Source organism: Alexandromys fortis, unplaced genomic scaffold (genome assembly GCF_014885135.2).
Source record: "Alexandromys fortis isolate MF-2015 unplaced genomic scaffold, M_Fortis_MF-2015_v1.1 scaffold_52, whole genome shotgun sequence".
Taxonomy (NCBI): domain Eukaryota; kingdom Metazoa; phylum Chordata; class Mammalia; order Rodentia; family Cricetidae; genus Alexandromys; species Alexandromys fortis.
In genome coordinates this window covers 5,105,097-5,119,013 of record NW_026067929.1, presented here as the reverse complement: position 1 = coordinate 5,119,013, position 13,917 = coordinate 5,105,097, and the positions used below count along the sequence as shown (strand labels likewise).

Genomic DNA, 13,917 nt, shown 5'->3' with positions numbered 1-13,917 from the left:
AACAGAAGCAACTGGCGATGAACAGAGATTACAGAGGAATCTCGGGAGCCACTTGAACAGAAAGCCACATTCTCATAGAGCTTGAGGTCGTCATGGGGACTGGCTAGGAGGAAGACTGATACCCTGGGGATGGAGGAGGGGTCAGGCACATGGTGAGGCTAGAACTACAGCTGTCTTCTGCCTCACACGCCCCTGTGGTCAGCTATCACAGGTGACTATCCCCCGTCACACACCACAGACCAGGGTCTCTCTGTGGGCACCGAGGAAGCAGTCACCCACCATAAAGGGCTTTCTTGTCTCAGGCTTCCTCCTGCTTCTCCACCCAGAGCAAACGAAGCCTCTGCATCCACACACGCAGCCACACCCCGAACCCTTGTATGTCCCACAGCGGCAGTCACATCGCTGGAAGCTGCTACCACCGTGAATCCCTAGTCCCTCCTGCCTTTGTTCCCGCCAGTGTCCTCCTCTGCCCTCCACACCAGCGCCGCTAGCTTCCTCCTCATTCTAGAAAAGTCCAAGCTCTCCCATCAATTCCTCCAAAGACGGTCATTCCCTGGAAACAACACGGCGAGGTTTTCCTCTCGCTTCTGTCTTCCATCAAGGGTTTCTTCCTCAGCAAAGAGGGGAAGTTTCATCATGAACCAAAACCTGCAAGACCCCGTGTCACCGCCTGCTTATCTTTTGTTCTGAGAACTCACCACCCTCCCCCCGGGAAGCAGTTCTCTCACTGAGCAGCTCTTACTTGAGCATCTCAGAAATCCCTCCTCTCCCAACAGCACACAGATTGCGTGAAAGCAGCAGGGTCCTCTGCTCAGCATCCTCTCCACCAGAACCCCCAACGTGGGTGCACAGGCTCAAGAGTATTAGAAAATAACATGAAAGCTCTAGCATGTTTATACAAGTCCTTTTTAACTTCAAGTAGTACTAGTTATTAAAAAAAATCCCTTTGAAAAAGTAAAAAAAAAAAAAATAATAATGTATGCCAGGGATGTAATGCATGCCTGTGGTCCCAGCACTTGGGAAGATAAAGAAGGAAGATGGCAAATTCATCAAATTAGTTTGGGTTATACAGAGAGACTGCCATGCACACACCACACACACACACACACACACACACACACACACGCACGCACGCGCGCGCACATACACACAGCAGGGTCGCAGCTCTCTTGGGAAAATACAGATCACACAATCACAGAAGGGAAGAAGCAGCCACCTCCAGCTTCTAGCTAGCTCCCTCGTGAGCTGCAGCCTCCCTGAGCACAGGCTGGCTGCCTCTGCTTGTCCTCTGTGCCCCTCACTGCAAGCTCCGGAGAACTGTGGAAGGATGGGTGAGAAGGAAATCTGGAGTCCTTTACAGAATGAGGAGTAGAGGTTTTAAGCCTCCTCAATTCGGGAGTTTGACACGTTCATTTACTCTGTTACAATCCCAAGAGGAAAATATAGTCTTCAGGAAAAGAATATGTAAATGAAAACCAGTTGACCAAACTGTTGCTATTGCCAAGGAAGCAAGCAATTGTACCTGAGACAGAGTTCACCCCCAAGAGTCCACCTGCTCTAGCTGGGGATTTTCACCCCAAGGTAGCTGTGTCACCACTGGGGAGAGAGTTTATCCTATCATCTAATGTGGGACTGTCAGGACACTGCTAAACATCCTACCATGCAGAAGATGGTCTTCCCATCTAAAAAAGAAGGGGAAAAGGGAAAGGAGAGGGGAAGGAGACGTGGGAAAGGGAGAAGAGGAAGAAGGGAAAAAGAAAAGGAAGGAGGAAGAGGAAGGAGGCAGCAAGGTAGACCCCAGTCTGAAATCATCAAGAATTTTTAGCAGTTACAGCAGAGCATTGGCCCAGAGGTCCTGGGAAGCCCACGCCAGCCGCACAGGTTATACCCCTAAGCCTGGAGGCAGCAGCAACATGGGATGTGGGATAAATCAGACAGGAGGAATCCTGCTGATCCAACTGTCAGGGACCCTCAGGACAGCAGCCGGAGCTGAGCCAGCAGCTTGGAGGCTTGGCCAGCAGCAGATCACACTGCTAAGCTAAGGAAGAAGCAACCAGCCAGGGCTCTCTGGAGACACAGAACCAATAGGAGGTTCAAGCGTGGATTGATTTATTTTAAGGAGCTGGCTCATATGACTGTGAGGTCGGCCAAGTCCAAAACCCACAGGGCAGCCCTGGAGGCTGAAGATAGGCAGGAGTTCATGCAGCGGGGCTGCTGGGTTTCGGGTTGTCTGTCTGTGCTGTGTTATGGGTGTTGCGTGTGCATATTCCTGTAGGCATGTGTGGGTGTGTGTGGGAGGGCACATATGCATGTGTGTGCACGAAGGTGGAGGTCAGAGGTTGATAGAAAGCATCATGGTCCAATTAAACATTGAGCTCACTGATTTGGCTAGGTGGGCTGGTCAGTTGGGTCCAGGGAGCTGCCAGGGTTACAGACTCGCACCTTCCACAGCCAGCTTCTGCACAGATGCTGGGGTCTTAACTCATGTCTCTGTGCTTGTGTGGTGAGCATTCTCTCGCCTTTAGAGTCATCCCCTAAACCCTGTTTTTGTTTCTTTACATTAAAGGCAGGGTCTTACTCTAACTCATGCTGACCTTGAACTCAATATAAACTTGCCCAAATCCCCCTGCCTCAGTCTCCCAAATGCTAGGATTGCTGGCTAGAGCCATCATACCTTGCAGCACTGACAGCTAGAGGCAGGGTTTCTTCTTCAGAAAACCTCTAGCTTTGTGTATAAAGAGCCCACTGATCAGATGAGACCCTCTCACATTACGAAGGGTGACTATTGATATTGATATTGATATTGACCACAGCTCCAAGTCCCAAGGAAGCAATATCTAGACCGGTGTCTGATTAGCTGCATCACTACTACAGCTAGCCAAGCTGATTCAGAAAATGAGACTGCACAGGAAGCAGAGACTAGACTCGGGAAAGGGCCTCGGAGGGAACGAAAGAACTGAAGGCTTGTAGACCAGGTGGCCCAGGAGGGGCCAGGAAACAGGCAAGTGGGAAGCCAAGCAAGATACAGGGCTGCAAGCAGGAAGCAGCAGAGAATAGAATTTCTGACCGAGACTTCTTCTAGGGGTGGTTGTTTGGTTTTGCTCTTGTTGTATTTTGGTTTTGTTTTAAGTAAAAGTGATTTTCAGAGCTGGAGAGAGGGGAACACACTTGTGATCCTGGCACTCGTGAGGACGAGGCAAGAGGATCACTTTGAATTTAGGGCCATCTGTACTACCGAATCAGTTCAAGGCCAACCTCAAAAATAAAAAAGAAAAATGGAAAAAGAAAAATGGCTTGGAAAGTCGTGTGCATACCATTCTATTGATGCGTTCTCAAACTGCACATCTCTTCTGCAGCAGAGATACTCAAACACACAATGCTCTTCTTATCCCTTCAGCATACGATGCTGTTCTCATAGCAGAAGCTTTGACATGGCCATTCTCTTTATGAATGCCATCACTCAGCAGTGACTTTCTGTGTCACTGGGAAATGCAGAGGCTTCCTGCATTTGCTGGTGTGCACACCACACACAGTCCAACCCACTGCAAACAAAGCCAACATAATGAAAGGTCCCCTCCATGAACTAAAGCTAAGGAATAAAAAGAGTGTCTTCAGGGTGGGAGACCCCAATAAAATTGTTCACAGGACTTCGGTCCTTGTGAGTGACAGCCTCTAACAAGAGAAGTAGGCTTTATCTTTATATGATCGCCCCAACCGCTTCCACACCTCCCTGCAAATAAACCCAAAAGGATTCAGATTCACTTATCCACAAAAGGAAACTAAAAATGATTTTTGTTTGTTTGTTTTTGTTTTTGTTTTGTTTTGTTTTGTTTTTTGAGACAGGGTTTCTCTGCGTAACAGCCCTGGCTATCCTGGAACTCACTTTGTAGACCATGCAGGTCTCAAACTCACAGAGATCCACCTGCCTCTACCTCGCGAGTCCACCTGCCACCTTCCTGAGTTAAGGGTGTGCACCACCAATGCCTGGCTAGAGATGATCATTTTTATTAAAACCAAAGTCACCAGTTTCTCTAGTGTGTCTAATGTCAGAGGCTTCCTGCATTTGCTGGTGTGCACACCACACACAGTCCAACCCACTACAAACAAATAGGGAATCTATTTACTTCTCCTGTGACAGGAGCTAGAAGCCTTAACTCCCCCTTCCCCACTCTAACCAGGACTCTCTACCCCCCTTAAAGACCACTCCCCCCATGCTGTAGGGCTGGAAGAAGGCCCACTACGGATAAAGTGTTGGCTACATAAGCATCAGGACCTGAGTCTGGATCCCCAGTCCTCATGTACACAACAGGAGTGATGTGTGTACATCTGTAACCTCGGTGCTGGAAGGATGAAGGCACCGAGGCCGCTAGATCCGAACTCACTGGCTAGCCAGGCTGGGTAAAACGGAGGGAGAGCTTCCAGTTCAGTGAGAGACCATGACTCTAAAACTACAGCAGGGCTTGATCAGGTGATCACAGAAGGCAGCCCGACATACATCCAGTCTCCACGTGCACCGACCCAGTGAGTGTATGCTCACAGATGAACACGTACGAGCACACACAAACACAAAAACCCAGTGTAGGGGCTGGAGAGATGGCTCAGTGGTTAAGAGCATTGCCTGCTCTTCCAAAGGTCCTGAGTTCAATTCCCGACAACCACATGGTGGCTCACAACCATCTGTAATGGGGTCTGGCGCCCTCTTCTGGCCTGCAGGCATACAGACAGAACATTGTATAAATAAATAAATAAATAAATAAATAAATAAATAAATAAATAAATAAATAAATAAAACAGTGTAAATTGAATGCCTGGTCCAACTGGTGCCTGCTGGGGGAACCCCCACCATCACAGCCAACCAATCAGAAAGGCCTGGTGCAGCCCACCATGAAACAGGCCATAAAGATGACAAAATGAGAAAGAGTCTCTTCTTCCCCTGCCTCACAGTGCCCACTGAGGGCCTTAGAAACTTCTGGAAAATGCTCCAGCCTGCTCAGGGTGTTTGTACACCAGGGAGCAAAAGGTCACCACAGTTCAGCAAGCTGGGCTCAATTATTAACTAGGTGAGTGACCCTGGCTTTTCTGCACCTAGGACTCACTTTCCAGAAACCCACCAGCTGGGGGACAGCCAGGTCACTTCCGGCTATTTTTAGCAGATGACTATTGTCCCGAGTTGTCGAGCAGCGATGCTGAAGCATTAGGCAGAGATGGTGGAGTGGGCGGGGAGGGTCCTTTGGGGCTGGCACTGGACCCACACTGAGGGAAAACTTCTAAACTCCACCACAGCCGCTCACTGACCCCAACCTCAGACCCTGGATGGGCCAGCAAAGCAGGAACCTTTGCTCTGACTGATACTCAAGGAAGATGAAAACCTGTGGCCATCACTGACAGGACGGCTGCAGTCCCTCAGCGATCCTCTCTCCAAGGTCTGGGTGCCTCTGGCTGCCTCCAGGCCCATCTGCCTCTCCTCTGCTCACCACAGCAACACCTCAATGCCCACTCGCTCCGAATCCGGGTGCACCCGGGTATGTGCCACAGCTGCCCTTTCTAGAACAAGAGTCCTTGGCACGTGGCTGTGCAAGCATTCCACTCTCTGTATAACCGAGGATGACCCTGAACTCCTGGTCCTCCTGTCCCTACCTCCAAAGGGCTGGTGTTACAACAGGTACCACACCAGCTTACATTTTTTCCTTCCCTCCCTCCCTTCCTCCCTCCCTCCCTCCCTCCCTCCCTTTCTTCCTTCCTTCCTTCCTGACAATGTCTCTCACACTATAGCCCAGAAGGGCCTTCAGATTCACAGCAGACAGTCCTCCTGCCTCAGCCTCTTAAATGCTAGGGTTACAGGTGTAAGCCACCACAACCAGCTCCATTTCCTTAATTACCCCTTTTGGCTTAAATATTTGCTTTGCTTCCACCTGATTCCAGGCTAAAGTGCAGCCAGCAGTACTGAGAAATGACCTGGATAGTAATTCACTCCCAGAAGCCATAGCTGCCGCCCGAACATCTACCACTGAGCAAAAGCTTCCTATTTAAGGACCTCATGTATCCCCACAGAAGCATGGGAAGGTGCTGCCATTCCCATGGACCTTTCCGTTTCAGACCTACAGGAAACCAGATCAGAGAGCAGGTGCTCGGTGGGAGAAGGGGCTTGTTGCCAAGCCTGACGAGAGAACTGATGCCTCCCTGTGGCTCTCTGACCCCCATGGGCACCATGGTACACATCTATCCATGCACATACAAAGAAAACAAATAAGTATAAAAATTGTTTTATAGGGCTGGAGCATTGGCTCAGCCACTAAAGATGCTCGTTGCTCATACATAGAACTGGGCTTGGTTTCCAGCACTCACATGGTAGCTTACAACCATCTTAACTCCAGTACCAAGGAACCCAAAGCCCTCTTCTGACCTTCGAGGGCACCAGGCATGCACATGGTACTCATGCATACATGCAGGCAAAACACTCATACCCACAAAATAGCAAAAATAAATCAATCTTTAAAAATATATTTTAAGTTGAGGTCTTTGATCCATTTGAACTTAAGTTTTGTGCATAATAATAGATATAAATCTATTTGCATTCTTTTACATGTTGATATCCAAAGACCTGAAGATAAAATCAACCACTCTGAACCTCATGGAAGAGAAAGTAAGAAGTATACTTGAATGCATTAGCACGGGAGACCACTTTCTAAATACAACCCCAGTAGCACAGACACTGAAAGCAACAACTAATAAATAGGACTTCCTGAAACTGAGAAGCTTCTGTAAAGCAAAGGACACGGTCAACAAGACAAAACAACAGCCTACAGAATGGGAAAAGATCTTCACTAACCCCACATCAGACAGAGGACTGATCTCCAAAATATACAAAGAACTCAAGAAATTGGTCATCAAAAGAAAACACAATCCAGTAAAAAATGGGGTACAGACCTAAACAGAGAACTCTCAACAGTTGAATCTAAAATGGCTGAAAGATACTTAAGGAATTAAGTTAAATATCCTTAGCCATCAGAGAAATGCAATCAAAACAACTCTGAGATTCCATTTTATACCTGTAAGAATGGCCAAGATCAAAAACAGTGATGACGATTTATGCTGGAGAGGTTGTGGGGTAAAGGGAACACTCTTGCATTGCTGGTGGGATTGCAAGCTGGTACAGCCCCTTTGGATGTCAGTATGGCATTTTCTCAGAAAATTAGGAAACAATCTACCTCAAGACCCAGCAATACCACTTTTGGGTACATACCCAAAGAAAGCTCATTCATACCACAGGACATGTGCTGAACTATGTTCACAGCAGCATTATTTGTCATAGCCAGAACCTGGAAACAACCTAGATGCCGCTCAGTGGAAGAATGGGTAAGAAAAATGTGGTACATTTACACAATGGAGTACAACTCAGTGGTAAAAAATAATGAAATCTTGAAAGTTGCGGGCAAACGGATGGATCTAGGAAAAAAAAAAACGCTGAATGAGGTAACCCAGACCCAGAAAGACAAATATAATATGTACTCACTCATAAGTGGCTTTTAGACATAAAGCAAAGAAAAACCAGCCTATAATCCACAACCCTAGAGTACCTAGACATCAAAGAGGACTCTAAGATTACACAGATCTAAATAGGAAGGAGAAAAAAGACAAGATCTCCTAAGTAAATCAGGAGCGTAGGGGTCACAGAAGAGGGTTGAAAAAGAGAGGGGAGGAACGGAGGAGAGCGGAGAGAAATGTATAGTGCAATAAAAATATTATAAAGTCATAAAAAAACCAAAATCTCTTTCATATACTTTATATATAATTTTAAAGACATTAAAAAAAAGAGCAGATGACTATTTTTGAGCACTTGTGCCTGAGCAGTCAGAAGACCTGGGAAGGGGGTGTGGGAAGAAGGTGCGGGAAGGCAGTGCAGGAAGGGGGTGTGGGAAGGGGGTACGGGAAGGATACTGGAAAGCACTCATCTGCGGCTTCACTCCTGCTGAGCCCGCATAGCATCCAGCAGACAACAGTCACAGCAGTTGGCAGAGATGATAAGAGGGCTAGCATCTGGTAGTAGAGGGCACCTGAATCTGCAGCATCCGTATTCAGCGGTCTGGGTTGGGGTGACCCTCCACAGCCAAGAGGCCACTTCCTGGGTCAGCAGCCTAGGGAGGCTCGAGACACTGAGCATAGGAAAGCTTTGTTACCCACACTCTGGGCCGGGTTCATTTCAGCCACGTCACCAAAAGTAAATTTAAGCAGAAAGCGAAGGTGGCATCAAGGGGGAAACCCCCACTAACGTCTTGAAATAGTTAACGGGCGCACAGGAAGTTGCGCTCTTCAACGTTTGTCCTTGATATCGGTACCCCTGAAGTATGACACAACAGTGCTACCAGGAACTTGACACTGCTGCAAACCACAGATGGAGTCAAGCTGTACCTGTACTGCAAGTACCTATGTGTGAGCATGTGTGTTTATGGGTATATGTATACATGCGTGGTGGGCAAGAGTATGTGCATATACACTATGTCAAAGTGTGTCCACGCATATGTGTACTGGAGTATGTGAATGCATGTGTATACCCACGTGGGTGTAAGGATGCAAGCATGCATTGTGTGAGAGGGTGCGTGCATACATGTGTATGAGTGTGTCTGTGTGCCTCTGTGTGAGGGTATATGCACAAATGTGTGTGAAGGTGTGTGCATGCCTGTGTTTAATTCCGTGCACTTTAACCCACACATATTAGGTGCAGAACTGTCCCATCCCCGGGGCTCCTCCAGTTGTCTTTCTGCAGCAGCTCTGCCTTCTCCAACTTAGAGTCGTCCAGAGTGTCACAGATTTTTTTTGGTTTTTCGAGACAGGGTTTCTCTGTGGCTTTGGAGCCTGTCCTGGCACTAGCTCTGTAGACCAGGCTGGTCTCGAACTCACAGAGATCCGCCTGCCTCTGCCTCCCGAGTGCTGGGATTAAAGGCGTGCACCACCACCGCCCGGCCCAGTGTCACAGATTTTAATGAGCTCTTTTCCTCAGTATGGCTTCCTTGTTCTCCTCCCCCACTTCCAGAACTGGATACTGGGCCCAGGGCCCCACATGCTACATGAACTATTACCACTGAGATGCACCCCTCTTTTGACTTCTTGAGATAGAGTCTAAGTTGCCCAGGCTGGTCTTGAACGTTTGATCCTCCTGTCTCAACTTCCTCAGAAACTGAGATTACAGGCTTGCACCAGGAGTTCCAACTTCTCTATTTTAACCAGCTTCATGGAAGAACACTCTCCTAGAACATGAGGCCTGAGGCTCCAACCTAACTAAATAAACAAACAACAAATACATATTGTTGGAGGAATGGGTACTATACATGCAACACCCTTAACTGACACTTCCCACAAGCACAAGGAGATGGATACTCCCCACCTCATCATCCACACACCCACCTGTGCCTCTCTCAGCTGAGACATCCCAGGACAGGTGCTGGGAACCAAACTCGAGGCTTCTAGAAGGGCAGGAAGAACTCTAAATCTCTAAGCCATTTCTCTTCCCAAATCCTTAATATCTTACCTCATCTACAACGCAAGATCCTGAGTGTGACAAAAGGCTCTAGGATCACATTCACGCTCTGTCTTTCCCGTGTTCTTCACAACTCTGTGGCTCCCACCCCTCACCCTCCCTGCCCAGTCCTTTCCCTTAGCATTGCTAGGTATCCATGTAGGTATCCTCACACTTGACAGGCATTGGGTATGGATGGACCCCTCCCTCATAATTAATTCCTTGTAAAAACCAAGAACTGGAGTAGTAAGATTCAAAAGACCTGCCAAAGGAAAGGGACCTGAGTTCTAGCTCTGGCCCTGGGAGGAGGCATGACATTCTGGACTTCCTGGAAGGTCACCAATCTATCAGTATCTAGCACTACTTCCAGGAATTCTGACTCCTTCAAGACACTATCTAACAGGAGGTTTTACAGACCATTGTTCCCTCCTGGGAGAGTCAAGCCAAACATGCCTGTCAATCACCTGACAGGAAAATGACCATTGGGAAGGCTGTTTCAGAGACTTTTACAATAGTATAAAATCTGCCTGAACTCTAAGCTGGGAAAATGACCTCTCTGGCCACTCTTCTTGCTCACCCAGAGAGAACATCCTACAGAGTAGTATCTCCGGCCACGGCCCATGCTCAGCCATTGAGAGTATTTCTGCTCTGCAAGGGTCTCTTTGGCCACTGGACAACCTCACCCACTGGGAATGATGCAATTTACTCCGCAATAAATTCCTACACCATACACACCATTCTTTGCATCTCATCTGAATTCTTTCCATGGAGATCAGGAAGCTAAGGGAAGGCGAGATGAAGATCACGATGGCATTGATTACACATGCGCACACATGCGCACACACACCAGACTGCCTACGTGAATTATTTCCCAACCTTCTTGAATGAAACACATTGCCTTTGCTCAATTCAACAACTTGTTTTCTTCTTACTCTTTCTAATAAAAAATAAGATAACATATTGTTTTACATAAGGGATTATATTTACATAAGGCTTATGTATGCCCTGTGGCTATGATTTAGAATTCCTATCCCCAATAAGCTGTCCACAGCGGTCCACAAGAAATTAAAAGGGAGGACTAGAGGCAATTCTAAGCAAAAAGACAATGCCTCAGCATACCCAGTCTCAAGCTAAACTGCAGAGCTATAGCAACAAAAACAACATGGTATTAGCACAGAAACAGACATGTAAATAGACTAGAGAACCCAGATTTACATCCACACAACCACAGCCACCTAATTCTTTACAAAGACCAAAGACACTAACAAGAAGAGAACAACTTCAACAAACGACGTCGGAGAAACTGGATGTTCATGTGCAGAAGAAAGGAGCTGGACCCTTATCTCTCACTGTACAAAAAACAACTCCAAATAAATCAAAAACCTCCATGGAAAACCTGAAGCTGCTGGAAGAGGCAGGAGAGAGTGCACTGTAACACACAAACACAGGTCAAGATGTCTAAATAGGAATCCAGTTGCTCAGGCAATGAGGCCAACAATTGAAAACAGGACCACATGAATGGAACCCAGAGGTTTCTGGACAGCAAAAGTAACAGTCAATCAAGAGAAGCAGTGGTCAACACAGTGGGAGACGTCCAACAGAGGATGTACCTAACATCCCATGGGCTAACACCCCAGAGCCCGTATATGGAAGTCAAGGACAACTGAGTTTCTCGAATGTGGCAGCGAGTGGCTCTATCCTCTGAGCTTTCCTGCCTGCCCCAGAGCTCCCCTGTTAGCAGCTATGAAATGAAAGGGGTCTATACATTATCTCACTATAAAATGGACATTGAGCGTTCCTCAAAGGTTCATGTGTTGAAGGCTTGATCCCAGTTTGTATCACTACTGGGATGTGATAAAACTTTAGGAGGTGGGGGGCTGGAGAGATGGCTCAGAGGTTAAGAGCACTGACTGCTCTTCCAGAAGTCCTGAGTTCAATTCCCAGCAACCACATGGTGGCTTACAGCCATCTATAATGAGACCTGGCGCCCCCTTCTGGCTTGCAGGCACACGTGGAAGGAATGCTGTACACATAATATAATAAATAAATATTTTTTAAAAAAACTTTAGGAGATGGAGCCTACTGGGAGGAAGTTAGACCATTAGGAAAAAGTTTTTGAATGAATAATAGTACCTCAGCCCCCTTTTCTTTCTCCGTTTTTTGACGGCCATGAAGTGAGTAGCCTCCCCTATCTTATGTTCCCACCACGTTGTACTGTGTGGTCACAGGCCTAACCCATCGGGCCCAAGTGACTGTGAACTGAGACCTTCGAAACTGTGAGCCAAGATAAACCATTTCCTGGAGCACGCACGACTCGGCATGCATGTGGGGAGGGTCAGAGAGCAACGTTTTCCCGTCAATTCTCTCCTCCCACCCTTACGACAGCTCCTGGGATTAAATTTAGGTTGTTAGCCATGTGTAGCAAGCGCCTTTCCCTGCTGAGCCAGCTTGTCAACCCCCTCACCTGTTCTGAAATAACCACCCACTCATCACTGCCTCCTGGAAGCTGAACTCTGAGTCAAAGGCTGTTTCAGTGGCCTGGAAGTCCCAGGCATCCTGAAGACATGGAGGCTGAATGAGCATCTTTAAGCCAACTCAGAGAAGCCAACAGAGAGCAACCCCGCCAGCACAACCACGCTGCTCTAACAGGGTTGCCCTCAAGCCATGACCTCCTGAGTGCCCAAGTACCTGCCATGAACTCAGATAGACACACATACACACATACCACTGCTCAGCAGGTAAACATCCAAAGTCTTGAAATCTGATGGAGACACCCAGGGAAGGGCACATCGTAGTCCTAGACTTAACCTCACCTTCCCTCAGATAGACTGACAGAAGGAAGAGCCTCTCTCCCCTGCACCCCCAGCGCACAGTTCCCCCACTGAGAGAAAAGTCTGTTGTCTCCACTTGAACTTGACCTGTGACTTACTCCAGCAGAAGCGGAATTAAACCTGGGCCAAAATTGGCCTTCCTGAACCTGCGTGTGCCACAGAAAGCCAGCAGGACCAGCCTGCTGGAAGCCGAGCGGTCACGAGGAGCAGAGATGAGTCATCAGCAGGGACCATCCTGGTCTTGCCATCTGCAGTTCGCCACCAGCTGGGAGCAAATGGAAAATCTCGCCTCCATAGGCTGCACTTGGTTAGCCTCAGCAGAGCAGTTACTACTGAACCCCCGGGGTTCCCTCGGGGTGAGTTCCTCCATGGTGCTCTGACTTGTGTAAATGTCCTGTACAGCCCCTGGGTTAAAAACTTGATAGTACTCCTAATAAACAGAAAGTGGGGCCAGGCATGAGGTTCTTATAGTCCTCAAAGGAGACTACAAGACTGAGGGGCCTACTGCTGCATCCAGGGAAACTTCCCGGACCACGGCCTTGCAGTCCGGGCCATGCAGCATGCAGAGGCCTCTATGGGCTTGGGCTGAAAGTCACACAAGGATGAAGCCAGACTAATATATTTTTCTCAAATATATTTCTCAATATATTTGCTGTAGGTACACAGGACTGAGTAACATATAAAACACTACACAGCCACAGATAACTGATATCCTCATACCTAACCTATAAGTTCCTTTCTGTGGATGCTAGGCCTGGACACACACCCAAGGTCACCAGAGGAGGAAGAGCTGGCCACCTACCACAAACCCAGTCTCCCCAGGCTCACTTGATCACTTGAGCTGATTCACCCTTTTATAGTATTAAATGTTTTCAATTATTTTACATACCAACCAAAGTTCTCCCCCCCTCTTCCTGTTCCCTCTCCCCACTTTCCATCGACCCCCACCCCAATCCCCAATCCTCTCCTCCTCCAGTCAGAAAGTGGCAGGCCTTCCATGGGAGTCAACAAAACATGGCATATCAAGCTGTCCAGGACCAAACTCCTCTCCCTGCAACAAGGCAGAAGGAGGCTTAGAGAATAGGTTCCCAAAAGCTGAGCGGATTCACTTTTAATGCAGTCCTTGGAGTTCCCAGTACAACACTATCCAATGCCCCCTTCTCTCCTTCCTGACAGTCCAGAGTGAAACCCAAACAAGAACACAGTGGGCCAGGGAGGAGGCTCAGTGGGTAAAGCCTTAGCCACACAAGCACAAGGACCTAAGTTTGAACCCCTTGGACCCACATAAAGCCAAGCTCCATACTGCGGGGCTTGTAATCGATCACAATGTTCCTACGACAAGATGGGAGGCAGACAACAGCAAGAGAAGCCTTTCCCTGTGTGCACTGGCCCCTGGCAAGCGCTGGAGGGTCGAGGCCAGAACCAACTCTCCATGGTAACTAGTGCAGACCTGGAAGTTCAGCTTCCCTGTGAGTAAGCCGGTTTCTATGCATGCACAGGGCATTTGAAGCCTAGGAGAATGGAGGGCTGTGCCTGAATTCCAACGCTGTGACCCTCACTGTAAAAAGAGGG

General features: G+C 48.0%; 1 protein-coding gene across 2 annotated transcripts in view; it reads right to left on the bottom strand.

Annotated features, from left to right (window-relative positions):
- The window catches only part of Ankrd33b (ankyrin repeat domain 33B), a 64,908-nt gene that overhangs the window by 46,214 nt on the left and 4,777 nt on the right, over window positions 1-13,917 (bottom strand). The window lies entirely within an intron of this gene.